This window comes from Canis lupus, chromosome 26 (assembly GCF_011100685.1).
Source record: "Canis lupus familiaris isolate Mischka breed German Shepherd chromosome 26, alternate assembly UU_Cfam_GSD_1.0, whole genome shotgun sequence".
In the NCBI taxonomy this organism is placed as follows: domain Eukaryota; kingdom Metazoa; phylum Chordata; class Mammalia; order Carnivora; family Canidae; genus Canis; species Canis lupus.
The window spans coordinates 23,081,961-23,104,285 of record NC_049247.1 but is presented as its reverse complement, the minus strand read 5'-3'; the positions used below and the strand labels follow the sequence as shown (position 1 = coordinate 23,104,285).

At 43.8% G+C, this 22,325-nt stretch overlaps 1 protein-coding gene across 5 annotated transcripts in view; it reads left to right on the top strand.

Moving 5' to 3' along the window:
- The first annotated feature begins 2,671 nt into the window (after positions 1 to 2,671).
- The window catches only part of AP1B1 (adaptor related protein complex 1 subunit beta 1), a 57,180-nt gene continuing 37,526 nt past the window's right edge, over positions 2,672 to 22,325 (top strand). For 4 of the 5 annotated variants that reach the window (XM_038575577.1, XM_038575576.1, XM_038575575.1 and 1 more), the window contains exon 1: positions 2,672 to 2,826. The gene's annotated coding sequence lies outside the window, so the exon portion shown is untranslated. The remainder of the gene's footprint in view (positions 2,827 to 22,325) is intronic. The other variant, XM_038575578.1, reaches the window with a different exon arrangement.

Sequence of the window (22,325 nt, the reverse complement as noted above, 5' to 3'; positions counted from 1 at the left end):
TAGAAAGAAAGAAAGAAGCAAGAAAGAAAGAAAGAAGAAATGACAGAAATAAAAGAACGCAAGAAAGAAAAAAGAAGAAGGAAGGAGGGGAAGGCAGACCATGTACCGTGCCTTAAGCCTTCCTTCTTCCTCCCTCCCTCCCGCCCTCCCTCCCGTCCTACCCTCCATCCCTCCCCCCTCCTAAAAGAAAGAAAGAAAGGTATCTTTTACTATCACCTTGTTAATTAGGCTGTGTGCCACAAAGATAAGCAAAACAAAGGTCGAACATACCTTAAGAAATCATGTTAGTGGAGGTACAAAGGAACCCACGATTAGCTTTTTAATATCTAGTATTTAAGCAGTGTGAAAAACATAAGTAAAGGCAAAGCAAATAAACATTGCCATTGTTCAAGTTTTCATATTTTCTTTCCATTTTTTTTTAAGATTTTATTTATTTGAGAGTGATGGAGAGCAAGCATGAGCAGGAGGGGTGTGGAAGTGCAGAGGCAGAGGGACAAACAGGCTTCCTGCTGAGCAGGGAGGTGGATGTGCGGCTAGATCCTAGGACCCTGGGATCATGACCAGAGCCAAAGGCAGACGCTTAACTGACTGAGCCAGCCAGGTGCCCTGTCTTCAGGAGGTTTTCATATTTTCACTAGCAAAAATTTTTCATAAGGGTAATGTTTGACTTCATCCTTCCCCCAGAGTTGAATTAACACATATTTCAAATGCTAACCTTTTACTTATACAATCTAGAGGATGAAACTAATTCCTTTTCTTATTTATATTTGTTTTGTAACCTGGTAATAGTAATGTATCTAAAAGCAATGTTTTCTAATACTTATCTGAATAATGCAAGAAAGCATGAAACCAAACTCATTTGTTTAATGCTGCAATGCATGTGAAAATAGTGCCTTATACATATGAAGCACTCACTTAATGTATAGTTACAAAAAAAAACCCTATATGTTCTCATTCATTTGGGGAATATAAATAATAGTGAAAGGGAATAGAAGGGAATGGAGAAGAAATGTGTGGGAAATAACAGAAAGGGAGACAGAACATAAAGACTCCTAACTCTGGGAAACGAACTAGGGGTGGTCGAAGGGGAGGAGGGCGGGGAGTGGGGTGAATGGGTGACGGGCACTGAGGGGGGCACTTGACAGGATGAGCACTGGGTGTTATTCTGTATGTTGGCAAATTGAACACCAATAAAAAACAAATTTATTATTATATAAAAAAAACAAAAAACCTACACAAGTACTCAAAAACAACACAAATATATCTTTAGCTAACCTGAGTGGTTTAAAACATGAGAAATAATACTCTCCAGTTATATATGTTTATAGTTCATAATTGAAATAATCTCTTCCTCCACCAAAAAAAAAAAAAAAAAAAAAAAATCCCAAGATGTTCTTTATTTTTCCTGTAAAGAAATCAGGAAGCAGTAAAGTCACCTTTACATATACGAAACAGGGAAATGTGACTTTAGATTTCTAAATCATTTTAACTGACTTGTGTTTCAGCCTGGCTCCTTTAACATTAACAGTCTCATAATGTGGTAATAAGCAACCTCTATTTTTTTTTTTTTTAAGATTTTATTTTGGGATGCCTGGGTGGCTCAGTTGGTTAAGCATCTGCTTCAGCTGGGGTTATCATCTTGAGTCCTGGGATGGAGTTCCACATTGGGTTCCCTGCTCACTGAGGAGCCTGGTTCCCCCTCTGCCTACTGCTCCCCCAGCTTGTGCACCCTCTTCTTAACAAATAAATTTAAAATCTAAAAAAAAAAAGATTGTATTTTTCAGTAACCTCTACACCCAACAGTGGAGATTGAACTCACAACCCCAAGATCAAGAATCATACACTCTACCCACTGAACCAGTCAGGCTGCCCTAGTGATAAGCCACTTAAAAAAAAAAAAATAGCTGCTCTTTTCTCAATCTGAAGTTTAGTTTATAAACCTTTAGTTATTATCTTTGCTGAAACACCTTTGACAGAGGTGGCATTCGTACTTGATTACAAATGTGCCCAAATCTAATGAAATCACTATCATGGCAAAAAGAAAATACTGTAAGAGTCAGAATATGAGCTTGTCATAGTTACACTCATTTCTAGTAAAACATTTTTAAAGAGCAGGGACAGAATACTGTTTTAAGGGGGATGATCGGAAATTATAAGGAGAAAGTGAATAGTACCAGAATCGAGAGTGAGGTGATAATAGGAACTGACATCCTGGCAGACCCAGCAAAAGGAAAAATGAGATATTAGGAAGTTTCTCTTGGATCAATTTCCTTGGAGGTACATGGGTTTACCTTTCCAGCCGAATTCCCAAAGGGCTGCACTGAAGGGCAGCAAGGGCTAGACTGGATTTACAGCTCTGGTTCTGACTCTTCCATTCATAAGGTAAATGATCTTGAGCAAAACCTTGCCTTTCTCAATCTCAGTTTTCCAAAGGAAGAGATGGCTCTAAAAGTCGTCACCTTAAGTTACTCAGCGATTAGCTCGCTAATTTTTTAGCACTCTACGGGAGGCAGTGGCGAGGCTGGGCCGCGGCTGGGGAGGGGTTAATGCCGTTCGGCCCCGCCCCTTCCGGGCCCCGCCCCTTCCTGGCCCCGCCCCGCGGGCACCACCGCCCGCCCGGGTTGCACCCTTGACCCCGCCCCCAGGCCGTGCGTCCACCGGAAGTGCCCACGCGCGGGCAGCTCACTTCCGCCCGGCAGGTGACAGCCGTGGGGCTCCGAGCGGCTGGCGGCACGGACGCACCGGGGGAGCGGGAGGACGAGGCCGCGGACATTTTGCTGGCGAGCCAAGCCGTGCCGTGGCGCCGGGAGCCGTTCGGACCTGCGGGTGAGGAAGCGGGGAGTCCGGAGAGGCAGGAGAAGGAGTGGGGCGGGGAGGCGGTGGTCTGAGGTGAGGGGGTTTGTGGGGTCAGAGGTCACGGAGAGGACCGGACGCTAGAGGGGCGAGAGTGGCTTCCCGAGCCCCGACGCGGCAGAAGGACTGCGGGTTCATTCATTCACGCTCACTTGGCCGCCGGCCTGAATCCCAGGCGCCCCAGCCCGCATCCCCTCTTGGGGCGTCCTCCGGAGAGACTCCTAGACTTAGGCCCGGAGGAGTCCGCCCCTGGCCAGAGGGGAAACTCCGCTCTGAGTCCTGGTTTCCCCCTTCACATCCTGAGGCCTCCCAGTCATTCAGGGCCTTATCTCTTTGCTAGAGTTTAAAAAGGGGAAAAAAAAAAAGAAAAGAAAGAAAAGAAATCAAGAACCGGCTCTGTGCCGCCTGCCCGGCGGTAGGCTTGGGCTTGGTCTATCCGTTGGCGTTTCATGGACAGGTTATCTGGGGACACCTGTAATCATGCTAAAAATACGAAATGCTACCTACTATTTATTGAGCTCCTACTGTGTTTCATGCGCTGTGCTAAGCACAGTAGGTACGATGCCACATGTAACTTCTCAACAGCCCTTGCGAGGTAGCTGTTGTTGATATCCCCATTTTATCCACGAAGAAACTGAGGCACAGAGAACTTGAACCACACATGATAAGGTCAATCCTGTGGTGCAGGCAGAGTCTGGGTTCCTACCCAGGCTCTCAGGGACCTGCAAAGTGCAGAGACAAAAGAGGCTGGAGCAAGGTTGGGGTGTAGGGGGTATTTAATATCTTTAGCTGCCATTGTATTTATTTGAAGCTCTGTAAAGATGTAGCCTTAATACTTTGAATCTAATTTTCGTAAGGGACATTTGATTTACGTGTTTAGGATGAAACAATTCTGCAGGCTACTGCTATAAGTGACTACCTTTCAGGGTCAAAGGGAAGTTTTTCTTGACTATTGAGAAGTGTGAGACTCAAAACAAATTATTCATGAAGCTAATTTAAGAATATTCAGATCCTGTCAGTGGTTGAGCTACATTCCTTTTGAAAAAAAAGAGAGGAAGCACATGACCCCTAGGGATCTCTTGACCCTAGGTTCTTGAAGAACATTCTCAAGGGGAGGGTCTCTGTCTCTCTGAGAAAAGTGCAGGCTCCTTGGCTTCCTGGCTGGGGAGCCACATCTTTCCTGGGAATGGTGAGGTCATTTGATGGCTGGAGGACTAGACTGTGAGTCTGAAACCTTATTCCTTTGCAGACATTGACTTGCTTCACTTCTGCCTCAGTTTCCCTGACAGCAGCACAAGGAAGACCTGCTGCCGTCCTATCCACTCCTGGGTGTTACAAACCTTAATGAACCTGCTAAGGTTTCCATATGCTTCTGAAGAAAGCTGAGATATAAATATTACTGTAGTACTTTTTTTTTTTAACTCTATGATCTGTTTTCCTAGTTCCATTGAATTCGCAGAAACTTAATATTGTTACCTTATCCCCATCCTTCCAAGGGAGGATTTGAGATGAAGCGACTTGTCACAGATGGTAGGAACATGAGCAGAGCTCAGCATCTGGCTCCCTGTCCTGAGTTGAGCCCACCAGCCTTCTCCGGCCTCTTAAAAACTGTCATAAAAAAGTAGCCTCAGTAGTTCTCAAAGAGTCAGATCCCTCAGAGGTTGTGGAGAAATTATCTGTTGAGTATGGTTTGAGCAGAGGCTTCATCCTGAGCAGCCTGAAGGGCTAGGAGGTGTAATGAAAAAACACTGCCTAACTCCCTCAGTTAACCCTTGGTTCTGACCCCAGCTCAGCAGCTCACCAGCTTCCTGGTAGTGTGACCTGGACAGCTTACTTAGTCTGGGCCTCCTTTACTTCAGTTTTAAAATAATAGTGACTACCACCTTCTCATCCCGCCACTCCCCATCCCCCACCTCCTGCCCCACTGGTGTGTGGGGGGATTAGATAAGGAAATTTGTGCAGAGACTGTTAGTGGTTGGGTGCTTTGATCCTAGGCAGTTGATGCCTACTGGGGGCCTTTTTCTGAGGAAGGCTGTGAACCCTCGTCTGTGGGGTATTACTTCCTTCTGCAAACAGAGACCTTTACATACACAACACTGCTACCCCCCTTCTTGTTTCACTTCCTAAAAGTGTTTCAGAACAAGTTTAGTTTGTTGGTCCTTCTGGCTTTGGGCTTGGGCTTTCATCTTTTTCTGGTCATCCTCTGAAACTGTTGCATGTCTTGACTACTCACTTCCTAGAAAACCCCCATGCCTGGCACCAAAGCTGGACATGCTGACAGTGAGCAAACATGGCTTGAATATGGGTTTTGCATTTTGGTGCAATTATGAAAGCTTGAGAGGGTGTCTGTTACATGTAGATGTTTCTTTTACTGAACAGGTTTTTTTTGTTGTTGTTGGTTTGGTTTGGTTTTTTTTTTTTTGCCTGAGTCAGGTCACTGATACATGATCATAGCCCAGAAATATTTTTCGTGTTTTGTTTTTCTCTTCACACAGAGACAAATAACACCAGAGAGAAAACGTGACTTGGGGAATCCTTAAAAAAATAATACTGCTTGAATATCCATCAATGAGTCCTTATTGCTCTTAGGCTAAAATTCATAGTCTTTATCGTCGCCTTCAAGGCCTTTTGGGCTAACTCCTGCTTGGCTCTCCTGCCTTATCTCTCCCACTCCCCACTTCTTTTTTTTTTTTTTTTTTTTTTTTTTAAGATTTTATTTATTCATGAGAGACAGAGAGAGAGAGAGAGAGAGAGAGAGGCAGAGACACAGGCAGAGAGAGAAGCAGGCTCCATGCAGGGAGCCCGATGTGGGACTCGATCCTGGGTCTCCAGGATCACACCCTGGGCTGAAGGCGGCGCTAAACCGCTGAGCCACTGGGGTTGCCCCCACTCGCCACTTCTGTCTCTTCCCAGGCTCCTGTCAAATTCAGCTACTTGCCACTTCTGCAACTCCTAACTCTTTTTACCTCTGTGTCCTTACCTTGTGTTCTCCTTACTGCCTGGACACCATTTCTTGTCACACATGCCTCTTTCTTTGCTGGGCCACTAGTTGGAGCTTCCCATCTGATCATCTCTCCGACCTTGCAGGCCTGAACCTCCTCAGTGTCCTGTGGCACTGCTCATGATGGGTTGTCATGTTCACTTGCCTGTCTTCTAAGTAAACAGCCCTTAATCCTTGCGGGGGGGATGTGTTTTAACAGTCTGCGTCTCTAGCACTTAGTGAAATGTCTGGCACATATGTTCTTAGTGTCAGTGAATGGATGAATATTGCATTGACTTGTTAGGATTTCTTGATTCCTAAGGAATTCAAAGCACTTTCCAGATGATCTGTCCATCTTCATATCACTCCAGGGGGATAGGGAGAAGTCTGATCAGTGATAGTATTAACTACTCTCAGGCTACTGTTGCTACCACCCAGTCAGCCACTAGAGTGTTTCAGGGCCTCCAGAGACCTGGAGTTGGGGAGCAGCACAGAGGTGCTAGTGGTAACCACTTTCCCATTGTAGTAATAGTGGCCAGCATTCATCAAGCACTTGGTGGGCTGGGCACGACTGAAGGCTTTATATGTATTGACCTGTTTTAACCTCACAAATCCCTCATGTATGTGACATTGCAGCTCTCATTTTACAGTGGTGGTATGCTTGTACCTGTTAAGTTGTGTAGACTCCTGGAGAGCCCTTGTCAAACCTGCTGTGGCCACCTTTCCTTTCCCTACTCCTTGTTCTTAGATGGTCTCCTGTTATTTAATGGAGCTGAGGAGGGGCTTGCCTGTGGTTTTAGACTTTCAAGCCTCATGTTTTTTCAGTCTTTAGCCTTGGGCTTGACCTCTGATCTTTATTAAGAGGGTCTCCCCAAAGTTGGGAGACCTCTTCTAGTTAAGGTAAGAGGCTGGTTGTGTCAGAATTCCCAGAGTTCGATCAGCAGCCAGGATGCCTGCCTTAGTGACTGCTCTCCCAGGTTTGCCATCTCCTCTGTGAACTTGAGCTGGAAGATTTGGAAGTCAGGTCTCAAAGCTTTAAAACCAGTCCTTCATGGGACTCCTGGGTGGTTCAGCAGTTGAGTGTCTGCCTTTGGCCCAAGGCATGATCCTGGAGTCCCGGGATCAAGTCCCAAATCGGGCTCCCTGCACGGAGCCTGCTTCTGCCTCTGCCTGTGTCTCTGTCCCCCCCCCCCCCCCCCGTCACTTGTGAATAAATAAAATCTTTTTTTTAAATAAATAAAATCTTTTAAAAAAATGTTTTTAAATAAAACCAGTCCTTCATCGTTCATTTTTAGCACTAAAAACATTCATTAATATAGAGCTCTGTAAAGGAATGGACGGGTGACATACTTTTTGCCATACCTAATTGCTTTTAGGGTCTTACGCATATTGAGAGGAATGACAAAATTTCATTAGCTGGTGAGTCTGCTTCTGTGGTCTCCATTCTCTGAATGAAGCTGAGTGGCTGGATGTTGAGACACTGAGGACAGAGCCTTCATACATTTATTCATTCAGTATTTATTGAGCCCAAGTGGATACCTGGCACTGGGCTAAGCGTGATGATAGGTAAACAAGCCAGTTTCTGCCCTTGGGTTACTTACTACATTCTAATGAGGTAGGGATTGGGAGGAAACAGAAGAAATAGAAAACAAATGTAATAATTAGAAAAACTGATAATCCATGAGAGAAACAGGCATAGTAGCCAACGCATGTTGAAGTGTAAGTCAGATCTACTCAAGACCCTTTAGCGGCTTCCACCTGACTCAGAGTAAAAGCCAGGGTTCTAACCTTGACCTGGAAGCCCCCTCCATTCTCCTTTGACCTCATAACCCACTACCCTCCTCATTGCTCACTCAGCTTTCCTGCTATTCCTCAGACAAGCCAGGGATGCTCCCACTTTTCACTGTCTTAAGCCTGGAAGTCTCTTTCCCCAGACAGTGCCACCTGTCACCTTCTCAAGGTGGCCAGCTGGTTAAATTTCAACCTCCTTTCCTCCCCTCCTCCACACTCCCTATCCACCTTCCTGTTTTCTCTTTTTCCATAGCATTTGTTGCTACATCAGATAGTATATATTGTACTTATTTGTCTTGCTTGTTGTGGTCCCTGTCTGCCACTGAGATATATGCACCATGAAGGGAAGGATTTTTGTCTGACTTACTCACTGCTGTATCCCTAGCGTGTAGACCTGTTTATGGCATGTGAAAGGTGCTCAGCAAACATGAATAGGAATGGGGGTGGGGGTAAGGACAAGAAAATATGTACTTAGTGAGTGCAGGGTCAGTATCTTTGAAGTGATGTCATTTAAGCCGAGATTTGAAAGATAAGTTGGAGCAGCCACTCTAGAAGCTGGAGAGGATAATCCAGGCAGAAGGCTCAGCAAGTACAAAAGCAGTGAAGAGCTTGACAAAAGAACACAGAAGGCCTGTGGGCCTAGAGGGTTATATAGAGAGGGAAGGGCCTGCCTGTGTTCACATCATAGCCGTGTCAGAGCCCTCTGCCACCAGCATTTGCATCCCCTCCTCCAGCAGCTCTAGTCTCTTTCTTTTTTTTTTTTTAATTTTTTTTTTATTTGTTTATGATTGTCACAGAGAGAGAGAGAGAAGCAGAGACAAAGGCAGAGGGAGAAGCAGGCTGCATGCACCGGGAGCCCGATGTGGGATTCGATCCCGGGTCTCCAGGATCGCGCCCTGGGCCAAAGGCAGGCGCCAAACCGCTGCGCCACCCAGGGATCCCTCTAGTCTCTTTCAACTGATGCTTGTGGGAGCAGAGGATGGGGAGGTGGCCTGGACATTTCTCCCATCAGAGCTCTTGCCACCTGGTCTTCTGCCCTTTGCTCTTTCTTCTCTCTTTTCTTTATTTACTTGTTTTCCATTTATCGGCTTTAAAATGAGCTAAGGGATTTGGCATTTTCAACTTTAGTTTTATCAAAATAACTTGACAACCAGAGCAGATGCATGTCTGATGCTGGCACACCCTGTGAGTGGAACATGGGGAAGCTGAGATTGGTTTACAAAACTTGAAATTTCCCTGAGAAGAGAGTTGAGCACTAATCATTCAGATGTTTATTGAGCACCTACTATTTGCCAAGTAATAGTCTAGGAGGTAGGGATACAGTAGTGAATAAAATGGACAGTCTTTGTCCTTATGGAGCACATTATGGAGGGAGAAAAAAATAGATGATATAAATATATTTTATAGTATGTTGGTGATAAGTACCTTGAAGAAATACAAAAGGAGGAAAGAAGGATAGGGAGTTAGGGGGATTGGTTGGGGAGGTGTACAATTTTTTTTTTAGATTTTATTTATTTATTCATGAAAGACACAGAGAGAGGCAGAGACATAGGCAGAGGGAGAAGCAGGCACCCCACAGGGAGCCTGATGCAGGACTCAGTCCCTGGACCTGGGGATCACGCCCTGAGCCAAAGGCTGATGCTCAATCACTGAGGTACCCAGGCGTCCTGGATGTGTACGATATTAAAGTGGTCAGAGAAAGTGACATCTGAGTGAGATTTGAAAGAGATGAGGGACTGAACCATGATGCTATCTGGAGAAAGAGCCTCCCTCCCTGGCAATTGTACCATATGTACAAACATTGTAGAAACATGCTTCTTGTGTTCAAGGATCATCAAAGAGGACCCCATATGGCTAGAATCGAGGAAATGATGGAGAAAACAATGGGAGAAAAGTTCAAAGAAGTAATGATGAATGGTGTGTATGTGTGTGAGAGAGAACCAGAAAGGATATGTGTCTCATATGGACCTATAGTCCATAATGCCATGGTATTATGGACTCTTCTGTATGAGATTTTGGCTTTTACTCTGAGACAGGGAACCATTGGAGGATTTTGGACAGAGGAGTACTACTGACTTAGACTCTAATGGGATCATTCTGCCTGGTGCTGAAGTAGGTTGTTGAGAGCGGTGTGGAAGCAGTTTTGGTAGCAATCCCAATAAAAAGTGATGGTGTCTTGGAGCTGGTGAAAGCCGCCTTATGGATTCTGGATTCATTTTGAAGGTAGACCCCAGTAGCATTTGCTGATAGATTAGATGTAGGATATGAGAGTGTGTGTTGTCAAAGATAACTGAGATTCTTGGCCTGAGACCCTGCTAAAGATGTTGGCAGTAACTAGATAATGAAAACTGCAGATGAGCCAGTTGAGGGATGGGGAGAAGCAGGAAGTCAGGTTTTTTAAATTTTTATTTATTTATTATTTTTTAATTTTTAAGTCCAACGTTTATAATATGAGGGCCAGGGCTTTCTCCTCAACTCAAGTTTATAAATTTTCAATTGGCTTGTGAGGCCAATAGAGATACTTCTTGTCTAATTTGGTTTCTGGGAAGACTTCATTCAGGTCCTCAATGGCCATCTGATCAAATGGAATTATGTTCTTCATCTTCTCCAGCTCTTTTTCATATTCTTCAATCCTGGCCTTTGAGAGAGACAAAAACTCAGCACAGCTTTTCACATCTTCATCTTCTCCAGCTCTTTTTCATATTCTTCAATCCTGGCCTTTGAGAGAAACAAAAACTCAGCACAGCTTTTCACATCTTCTTTTTCCTCAGCATCCACCTGGACAGTGTATTTATCCTCTGGCACAAGAACCTTCAGGGCATTAAACTTCTTCTCAAAGTCATCTACCAAGCCAGCCTTTGCCACATTGGCCTTGTAGTAAGCCCAGTCAGTAGCAGGTGGTTTCTCAGGAAGAGTAGCTAACCTGGAGGTAAGCATCTCATTCCAGGATTTCAGGGAGTTGGCAATAGCCTTCTGGTTTCGGGGTATGATCTCCCCAAAAGCTACCCAGTCAGTGGTTTTTATTTTTTATTTTTATTTTTTTTAAATATTTTATTAATTTATTCATGGGAGACACACAGAGAGGCAGAGACACAGGCAGAGGGAGAAGCAGGCTCCATGCAAGGAGCCCAATGTGGGCCTCAATCCTGGGACTCCAGCATCATGCCCTGGGCCAAAGGGAGGCCACTGAGCCACCCAGGTGTCCCAGTCAGTGGTTTTTAGAGCAAGTTTTCACCCAGCCATCTTGAGATCCTTCACCGACCCTGGTGGCCCACAGTCCAGGAAGTCAGTTTTTATCATGTTAAGTTTGATCTGCCTGTTAGCTATATAGATATTCAAGTTCAAGTGTTGATTAGGCAGTTTGGATATATGAGCTGGGAGTTCACTAGAGAAATTGGGCCTGGGGACGTAAGGGCCTGGGGACATACACTTGTGGGTTGTCAGCATGTAGATGACACTTAAAGCCTTGACACTGGATGAGCTCACCAAGGAGGCAAGATAGCATTGGTAGGGAAGGAAAGAGAGGTACTAGGCCTGACCTGTGGGCCCTCTGATGGATGAAGAGGAAGAGGAGGAAGAACCAACAAAGGAGACTGAGAAGGAGCAGGCAGTGGGGTAGAGGGAAAGGCAGAGTGCATGGCATCCTGGAATCCAGGGAAAGAAAGTGTTTCAGAGTATTCAAGGAGCGATAAGCAATGTCAAATGCTCTTCTGTATGAGACTTGTCATCTGACAGGACCATGCACCTTTTGCCAGCAGGATCTAATATGCACTAGCATCCAAGACCATCCTTGAATCTCATCCTTCCTTGCCTAACCTCATCTCCTTTCCCTTCCAAGTCCTTGCCTTCAACCAGGCAGGGGTTCTCATAAATTCCTGAACACACATGCTTGTTTTGGGTTTGGATAAGTTGCTCCTCTCTCAGCATCTTTAATTCTTTATTTGTAAATGGATTACCTTGAGAATTAAATGAGAGAAGGGCTATAAACCATTTAGCACAAAGCCCACACCCCAGTCAGTGTTGCTGGTGATTTAGTCTCAGTTATGCTGACATCTTGTGGGTCTTCTCCAGGTTACCCTCAGCCCTCCCTTTCCAAATGTGACCCATCTTTTTCTGTCCCAGCAAGCCCTTCTTCATCTAAGAGGGCTTCCCTACATGTTGTCCCAGTCTCAGAACCCTCCTCTGAAGAGTAGTGGTACTTGTATGGAAAGCATGATTGCTCTGCTATTCACCTGCAGTCCTTTACTTGGGCTCTGCATCTGTAAGAGCTCAACGGGAGAACTCTCCTTGGTCTGCTTATGTACATGCTCCTGTATGGGGCACAATGTCAGTCTCAGAGCTGACAGTGACCCATGCTGTTACACGTGCTGAGTGGATGACTCTACACTTGACAGATCTTCAGAAAGTGTTCCTGTTGTGTAGATGCGAAAACTGAGATTTAAAGGGACCTCGTTCTATAGTTTTTGGCCTCTTTCTCTTCTTCTTGATTAAGTATTATTCAGAAGAAGCCCCTGTTTCTTTTTCAAGTCAAAGGAACTTTTCTTTTCCTTTCTTAAAGATTTTTTGTATTTTTTCATGAGAGACACAGAGAAAGATGCAGGGACATAGGCAGATGGAGAAACAGTCTCCCCACAGGGAGCCTGATGCAGGACTCGATCCCAAGATCCCAGGATTATGCCCTGAGCCAAAAGCAGACACTCAACCACTGAGCCACCCAGGTGCCCCATGAACTTTACTTTTTCTTGACAGCAGATCTTTTCAAGCATTACTGTCTGTAGATTGTTGAGAACTGGCACAGAATTCTACTCAGTGCTAATATAAGAAAATTTGCATGTGGCATGTGTGTGCCTTTACTTCCTTTTCATTTTGAGGCTTTAATTGCTAGTGGGTCTGAGGAGATTGATTTTGGCTACCCACGCTTCGTCCAAATCCCAAGAGACCCATAACTCGGCAACTTCATCCAGACAGGCTTTCACTAGGCACGTTAACAAACTTGACATTCCTGTTGTCCAAACTGGATGGGCTGGCTCTTAAATAACCTGTAATTCAACGTTTGAGAGACTCTGAAGGGATATGTGGCAACATATTTCATGTATCTTTTAGCTTGGAGTGTGTGTGTGTGTGTGTGTGTGTGTGTGTGTGTGTTTCTGCCAGGACTTCATTCAAAGAGAAGTTGACTTGCTGGGTAGAGTGGGACCTCTGGGACCTCATTATGGGGCAAGGGTAGAGAGTATCAATACTACCATTTTCTAGCTGTGTGACTCCAGACAAATAAATACCTTGGTCTCTCTGGGCTTCACTTTCCTCATCTGTAAACTTGTGATATGATCAGTACTTTTTCCACAGATTATTGTGAAGATTAAATGTGAAAATCTTTATGTAGTGTCTGGCCCATAGAGCACATCTGTTTGCCATCACTACTACCATTGCTGCGTTTGTTCTGAATTTCACACCAAGCCCAAAGAAAAGCACAGCTTATTTTCTCAGTTATTAAATCGACTTGAAAGAGCCTGAGTTTGGTGACCGCATCTGAGAGAGAAAGTCTGAAATCTGGTTTCTCTACTGCTGAGTCACCCTTTTAATCTTCAAGGTGGCCTTACCTGTTTCCTTGTCTATAAAATGAACTTTAAGACTTTCCTGTGAGGACCTTTTCCTTTTTAAAAGGAGACTTAGACTGATGAGCAGCCATGAATAATTGCTGGGTGGTGAGTAGAATCATTGTCTTTATTACAAACTCTAGGCTTCATAGGGCAGGAATACAATCCAGAGAATGGCACAGAGTAAGGGAATATTTTGAATGAATTAACCTGTACCTTTGAGACAGAACTGAAACAGCCACACATGGGGATAATTAAAGTTTGGCTTTTCTGGGATCCCTGGGTGGCGCAGCGGTTTAGCGCCTGCCTTTGGCCCAGGGCGCGATCCTGGAGACCCGGGATGGAATCCCACGTCGGGCTCCCGGTGCAAGGAGCCTGCTTCTCCCTCTGCCTATGTCTCTGCCTCTCTCTCTCTCTCTCTCTGTGTGTGTGACTATCATAAATAAATAAAAGTTTGGCTTTTCTGTTCTAAGTGAAGAAGAAAAAGTAGCACCATGCTATTCCCTTTTATTTATTCTTCCTAGCGTAGTCTTGACTGTCCTTGAGCTAACATGTGCCTGGAGCATGTTTCTGAACCTCTCTTCATCAGGCAAGGGATTAACAGTAACTGTTTTAAACAGCACTGAAGTTGGAAGCCACCAACACAGACTTCCAGGGATCATTTTTCTCTGCCCAAATATCCTTGAATTCAGAGATGAGTCTTGGCAGTTGGATCAGACCTTGCCAAGTATCTCCTTTCCTTTCCCCTCTCCCTTTTCTGAAGCCGCTTCTCTGGCTAATTTCACAATACTGTCTCTCTTGTTAATTCACTGAGGGCCCATGGTATGCATTGCATTGTTCTAGTGCTACCAACTTGATGCTTCTCATCTGTTTGCAGAGCATGGGTTGCTCTGGCATGAATCACTACCCTGAGACTAGAAAAGTCCTTTCCTTGGCCATTGGGAGGCCATTTGGGGAATCATTTGACTTGTTATTGTTTTCCTTACTGAAGGAAAGGAAGACTACTGAAGACCTAATAAGGTTTGGTGGTACTGGCTGCATTCTGAATCTGTTTACTCTTGTAACTTGGAAACATCTTCTGTCATGCTCTGAGAATGATAGTGCTCCATTTCTTCTTGTTTGATATCTTGGGAGAACACTCATTGGAGAGGAAATGGATTTCTCATCTAGCAGAGAATGGTGATACCTGAGATGTGGGATGGAGTTTATCTGTCATTTAATAGACTGAAACTGTTGTCCTGTGGAACTGTAAGTTGTCTAAAGGGCCCCTGGTGAAGAAGGGGAGTTGGACATAGTGGAATGAGCTGGGTTCTAGGTCCCCCACTCTTAACCAGAACAACTCTATTTTTGTTTTAAACAGTTTAAAAGCAAGAAGGGGCTTGAAAAGCCATTGGTCTGGTTGAATTCTCTTGTTTGACAATTGGGAAAAATAAGGCCCAGAGATGGAGGCATTTGCCCAGGGTCATACAACTCTTGGTAGCAAAGCTAGATTTCCTGGCAAGCCATCTTGGCATTGGATCATCCTTACCTTGTTGGTTGAAAGTTAACTACAAAGGCTTATGTCTCTAGTCTGTCCCATTGTCACTCTGGTCTCATCAGGGAACAGGGAGTCCTCTTTTTTTTTTTTAGATGTTTATTTGAGAGAGGGAGAGTGCGGGTACAAGTGTAAGCAGGAGGAGGGGCAGAGGAAGAGGAAGAAGCAGACTCTGACTGAGCAGGCGGCCTGAAGTGAGGCTTGTCCCCAGGACCCTGGAATCCTGACCTGAGCTGAAGGCAGATGCTTAACTGAGCCACCCAGGCGCCCCATCAGAGAGTCCTCTTATCTTGATCTTTTATAGGCCTCTGGTTTTGTAGTTTCTCTGGGAGCCTGTCTTTTCATTAATTTTGTCAGCACACATTTGATGAGCTCCTGGAATGTGCCAGGCATAATGCCATTGGGTTGACAGCAGTAAACAGGACAGATCCCAAATTAGAGTCATGAGGATGGCTGTGGAGAAATCATGATGTGACTGAGTCAGATATCAGGGAGGCCTCTGCCCCTGTGGGTCTGGAGAAAGCTTCTATGTGGCAGCAGTGTTTGAGCTGAGACTAAGGATAAGCATGGGCCAAGGAACAGAGTTTTTGAATAGATGTCCCATTGTTTCCTAAACTATTATATTTGAAAGAGGTGATACATGCATGGGATATAAAATTCCCAAGATGTAAGCTGGTGAGTGATGAAGGACCAGTCTCTCACCCCATCCCTTGGCAATCCAGCTTCTTTTCTGGAGGAAAAGATTGTTAACTTTTCTTGTTTACCCTTTTTTTTTAAGGTTTTATTTATCTGAGAGAGAGAGAGAGAGCATACAAGTGGGGGGAGGAGCAGAGGGACAGTTAGACTCCGTGCTGAGTGCAGAGCTCAGTGGGTTCAATCTCATGACCTGATCATGACCTGATCATGACCTGAGCCAAAATCAAGAGTCGGATGCTCAATCAACTTTAGTGCCCCAAATTTCTTTTTTTAAAAAATAAGTAATCTCTCTGCTCAACATGGGGCTTGAACTCATGACCTTGAGATCAAGGTTCATATGCTTTACTGACTGAGCCAGCCAGGTACCCCTGTTATGCCATAATTTTTTTTAAAAAAACCCTCTATGGAAGGACATATAAGGTGTTTATAATAGTTTGCTATTTTAAGAAGGGTGCTACATGAATAACTGTATATACATAGCTTTTGTACATATAGAATAAATTCCTAGCAGTGCCTGGGTGGCTAAATTGGTTAAGCCTCTGACTCTTGGTTTCAGCTCAGGTCATGGTCTCATGGCGGATCAAGCCCCAGGTCGGACTTTGCAGTCAGCACCAAGTCTGCTTGAGATTCTCTCTCTCTTTCTCTCTCTTTCTCTCTCTCATCTGCTGCTCCTGCACTTTCTCTCTCTCAAATAAATAAATAGATAAAATCTAAAAAAAAAAAAAAAAGAATAAATTCCTAGAGGCAGATTTACTGGATCAAGGGTCAGCATCTTTGCAATTTTGATAGTTGTTGCCAAATTGGTGTAGAAATTGTAGCAATTTAGACTCTCATTAGCATTAAGAATATCTGTTTTCCCACATCAGCACCAACATGGGATGTTATCAGACTTTTGGGTCTTTACCAGTCCAGTAGTTACTGGATGATATTTCATTGTAGCTTCAGTTTCTCTTATAAGTAAGCTTAAACCGTTATTCTTCACTTCCTGTGAACTCACCATGTTCTTTGCTATTCTCCTATTTTTAGGTACTTTTTACGTATTAAGGAAAATAGACTTTTGTCTGGGATGTGATGGAAATTTATGTGTGGGGGATCCCTGGGTGGCGCAGCGGTTTGGCGCCTGCCTTTGGCCCAGGGCGCGATCCTGGAGACCCAGGATCGAATCCCACGTCGGGCTTCCGGTGCATGGAGCTTGCTTCTCCCTCTGCCTGTGTCTCTGCCTCTCTCTCTCTCTCTGTGTGACTATAAAAAATGAAAAAAAAAAGAAATTTATGAGTGTGTGATTATCATATGTTTTTGTTTTTTATTATGTTTTTGGCCATGCAGGAAAACTTAATTTTTATGTAATCGAACTCATAGTCTTTTTTTTTTTTTAACTCATAGTCTTTTAAGACTTCTTTATTTAATGTCATACTCAGGCTTTGTTTCCTCTAGATTATACAGTCTTCCATTTTTCTTCTTCAGCGTTGGGTTTTGCTATTTTTTAAAAATTCAATATTTGTGTGATTTACACCAAATGAAATGTCAGTTGTTTTTTTTTTTTTTTTTTAAGATTTTATTTATTTATTCATGATAGACACAGAGAGAGAGAAAGAGAGAAGCAGAGACACAGGCAGAGGGAGAAGCAGGCCTCATGCAGGAATCCCAATGCAGGACTCGATCCTGGGACTCTGAGATCATACCCTGAATCAAAAGCAGGCGTCAAACCGCTGAAGCCACTTGGGCTGCCGGAAATGTCAGTTCTTAAGTGTACCGTTTGGCCAGTATCTGCATCAAGATACAGATCATTTCCATCACCCCTAGAATTCTTTTGTGCCCCATTCAAGACAGTCCTTCTCAGCTAGAAACATCCAATAATCTGACTTCTACCACCGTAAGTTAGTTTCGCCTCTTATCTAGAATTTCATGTAAGTGGAACCCCACGATATTTATGCTTGTCAGTGTACTTTTATTCCTTCATGGTTACCTATCAGAAGAAATGCGCGAACTAAGTAAAACAGCAAGTGCTGCTGTCTCCATTTTCAAGAGAGGAATTGGATCATAGAGATGAAGTAAATTAACATCAGTTTAGAATTCTTTCTTTTAAAATTATTATTAAAATAAATAAATAAAATAAAATAAAATAAAATAATTATTGTTGAGGTACCTGGTCAGCTCAGTTGGTAGAGCACATGACTCTTCATCACAGGGTCATGAGTTCAAGCCCTGTGTTGGGCATGAAGCCTACTTAAAAAATAATGATAAAAATAAAATAATTATTGTTATCTTTAGCAAATTTGAGATCTTGGAGAAAAGTTGAAATATATTCAGGGTTTCTTTTATTTTTTTAAGATTTTTATTATTGTTTATTCATGAGAGACACACAGAGAGAGAGGCAGAGACACAGGCAGAGGGAGAAACAGGCTCCATATAGGGAGCCTGATGTGGGACTTGATTCTGGGACTCCAGGATCACGCCCTGGGCCGAAGCCAGGCGCTAAACCACTGAGCCACCTAGGCATCCCCAGGATTTATTTTCTTAATGTATTTTTATAGATTTAAATTCATTTTATTAGCTTAAAACTCAGATTCTTTAGCTCTTGTTTATAAAACTACGTTTAGATATGTGAAGACTGGGATCCCTGGGTGGCGCAGCAGTTTGGCACCTGCCTTTGGCCCAGGGCGCGATCCTGGAGACCGGGGATCGAATCCCACGTCGGGCTCCCGGTGCATGGAGCCTGCTTCTCCCTCTGCCTATGTCTCTGCCTCTCTCTCTCTCTCTCTCTCTCTCTCTGTGTGTGTGTGTGTGTGTGACCATTATAAACAAATAAAAATTAAAAAAAAAAAGATGTGAAGACTTCACAAATTTAAAAAGTGTTGAGGACCTTTTTTTCCTTAAACCTAAAAATCCAGTGGCTAAAATTCAAAGTCTTTAGCTGGGAATATTTTTATGATTTTTCCCCCTTCCATTTTCTCTCTAGGTCCTCAGTTCCACTCTTAGATTACAATACATCTTTGTCCTAACCAGTGTGTCAGTGATTCTCACCAAGGACTTCTTTATAGTTCTAGAAAACATAAAACTACTCTATTTCAGGCTTTGTTACTCAATTTTTCCCCCAGGTTCATAATTTATTGTACAAATTGAGTATCACATGGTAAGTTGACATTAGCTTCTCCAAGCATGGGAAGTTAACAGATGAGGTCCAAGTTAAAGTCCATTTATATTGCTTTCACAGCTGGTGTTTTTTTTAGACCTTAATTTGAAGTATAAAATGCTCAAAGCAATGCCTCTATATGTGGCCAAAACACAATTCATTCTACCTTGAGAGTATAAGAGTTGAAATATTTTTTGATGCCAGTGAAATGGAACTAGGCATCAGTTTCTGGACCTGCCGTGATTTCAGTCTTGCAAAAGGTAGCAATTCCACTGGTTGTGTCCTTCAACGTACGCAGCTAACCTGTGGCCAGCCGGAAGAAGCCACCTGTCCCGCACGCATTCAACGGGCCAGCTGTTACTCAATTTCTTTGTTTTAAGCCTAGAGGTAAGGGAAAATAGGAGCGAGCGTCAGGAGGATTTTTTTTTTTTTTTTTTTTTTTTTTAAGTAAGATGAACAGGGACTGGTTCTGGTGTTATAGGATCAAAGTGGGAAGGTAGATTTAAGGTAAGGACAGCATCCATGGTTCCTCACAGACAAAACCAGTCCTTCCAGGTGTGCCCCTCTTTAATTTTGACTTTCCCTCCCCTCCCTTAGCCTGTAAATGCAGTGTGACTCATCACACTGGCCATAGCAATTTTTCCAAACCAAAAATTCCCCCAATTGTTTTGTTTTAAGATTTTATTTATTTATTCATGAGAAACAGAGAGAGAGAGAAAGAGGCAGAGAGATAGGCAGAGGGAAAGCAGGCTCCATGCAGGGAGCCCGACTTGGGACTTGATCCCCAGGCTCCAGGATCATGCCCTGGGCTGCAGGCGGGGCTGCTCAATTACTGTTTTTTAAAGAGTGTCCTGTCACTTCCAAAGACCGAATTGTAAGCTTTTTCTTGCCTGAATTGGCTGCTTGCTTTTAGTTGTGGCTCATGTATACAATCAGATCCATCAAACAAAGTCTTAGCCCCTTGGGCCTCCATTAGTAGGCATGCAGTATATGGCAGTAGGTGAGCAATACCAGGGAAATCCGTCTTTCCTGTGACATCCACAAGTCTGATCCTTTAAACTGAACTGTAGGGTTTTTTCCATTCCTGCAGAGATAATGAAAAATCTCTTGCACTAACATCTAAGAGGTAACTGCAGAGGAAGGACACAGGAGATAGCCACCCTTAGCAGATCAACAAGGTGCAATTGATCTTCCACAGTGAAATGAGGTTTTTAAAATCTGTGCTCTGGGTGGCTTTGCAGAAACATTTTCACTTCTCTCTACTTTCCCTTCCTCTTTCACTTTAATTTCCTTTATGTGAAAACAACTTCAGAGAGATACGATTTCTGCATCATCAGTCCCATTGGGCCCTTTGCAGAGGGATATGCGAAATAGATACTGTAGAGAAAAGGAGCCAGCACTCACACTGGATAACATTTTATTTTATTTTTTTAAATTTTTATTTATTTATGATAGTCACACAGAGAAAGAGAGAGAGAGAGGCAGAGGGAGAAGCAGGTTCCATGCACCGGGAGCCCGACATGGGATTCGATCCCAGGTCTCTAGGATCGCGCCCTGGGCCAAAGGCAGGCGCTAAACCACTGCGCCACCCAGGGATCCCTGGATAACATTTTAAGTTGTGAGTAGTTACTTAGCACCTGTAAAAGGAAGCGTGTCATCAAAGCTTAATGCTATTGGGGTATCAGCACCTGTGGTGGTGGTCTAAATTAGCTGACCTAGTGACTCTGTTGCTTTTTTTAACCCCCCCTCCCCAAAAGAAGCTTCCCAATCTCTCCTCCACCTGGGCAGTTGCATACAACACAAATCTTCCCCAGGAAGTTGTGTTCTCAGAACTTAGGGCCCCCAGATATTGTGTTGTGCCTACAGATAAGGGGAAAGCCTCCAACAGCCTCCTCTACTGGAAAAGGAAGAATTTCGGGACAGTGATGAAGTTAGACATCTAAGGTAGTTTTTGCTTTTTGTTCACTTCGGTTTCCTTCTAGATTTAACAGTGGAGGGGTTTATATGTTATTGTGATTCTTTTCTTTAATTTTTAGCCCCTTTGCTTTCATCAATCCCTCTTCTTAGACTAAACCTAACTTTGAGAAATGAGGTACTTCTATTTTGGATACTTCTGTCGGTTGTGCTCACACCTGTGACTTTTGAACTCACACAGCCCTTTGTTGTGTGGTAGACATCCTGTTCTCTTGTTTACCTGCTCATTCTCAGCACTCCATAAAGAACCTCTAAATTGGTGAGATTTCTCTGAGAAAATGGCTTTATTTATGCTCAAAAGAAAATTGTTTTCACTGTAAGTAAACTCCTTTAGGAAACAAATGCTAGTTACATAACAGATTTGTCAAAAGAGCAAGCCAAGGCTCCCCAGGATGTTCATTGGCCCCTTTTCATTTCTTTTAACAACTACCAACTCAACACTGACCATATGCAGAACCCTGGGCCGGTTATGAAGGGGGAGATGGACAGAGCCATGGACCAGGCTGATGTGGCTCCTCTGTTTGTGGATCTGTCCACAGCCCTGACTCCTGCTGCCAGGATCTGCAAGTTAGAGTCCCCACTGTGGGTCTGTCATTATCAGACACAGCAGTCCCTTCTGCTCTTTCCTGCACTTCCTACAGAAAAGTGCCATCATCCCTTTTCAACCTTGCAAAGCAAAAGAAAGGTAGAATTGTGTTTTTTCCTTTGTACTATTTTGTCAGTGAAGCCTTTATTCCTTTATTTTAATGGGATCCACAGAGGATTTAAGGCAGCCCCAAGATAGCACATACTTGTTCCCCATTGCTTACCGAGACCAAATCTATTGGGTGCCTCAGTTGGGGAGCAGCCTCATTGCCGTCCTGCCATGAATACCAGCTTAGTCTGGAGAATTCAGTTGGGTTGGAGAGTAGCTATGTCAGCTTTATTTCCAGAGACTTTTTTTTTTTTTTTAAACTTTTATTTATTTATGAGAGAGAGAAGAGAGAGGAGAGAGGCAGAGACACAGGCAGAGGGAGAAGCAGGCTCCATGCACCGGGAGCCTGACGTGGGATCCGATCCCGGGTCTCCAGGATCGCGCCCTGGGCCAAAGGCAGGCACCAAACCGCTGCGCCACCCAGGGATCCCTGTTTCCAGAGACTTTTGAAATGATTCTTGACCTCCCTACATCCATCCCACCAGTAATCTCCATCTTGCTCCCACATAGTAATACATTGAAAGAAGGTGTTAATAGGCTCTGTTTTTTTAGTTAATTAATTAGTTTCAGGGTTTTTAAAAAATTTTTTATTTATTTATGATAATCACACACACACAGAGGCAGAGACATAGGCAGAGGGAGAAGCAGGCTCCATGCACTGGGAGCCCAATGTGGGACTCGATCCTGGGTCTCCAGGATCGTGCCCTGGGCCAAAGACAGGCGCCAAACCGCTGCGCCACCCAGGGATCCCTAGTTTAAGGTTTTTATTTAAATTCTAGTTAGTTAACATACAGTGTAATATTGGTTTCAGGAGTAGAATCTAATGATCATTACTTATGTAAAACCTAGTGCTGGTCACAAGTGCCCTTGATGGGTTCTATGTTTCAGTCTCTCCCATGGAGGCAACAGAAGGGACAAAGTGAAAAGTGAGTTGTTTTTTCCATTCAGATGTCTGTTTTTTTGATTGTGTGGTTTTCTGTACTGACTGATTGGATTTCATGTTTAAGACATTATCTTAAACATTCTGTACACTTACCGTGTAAGTAGGACTGGATAGTTGTAATTGAAAGTCT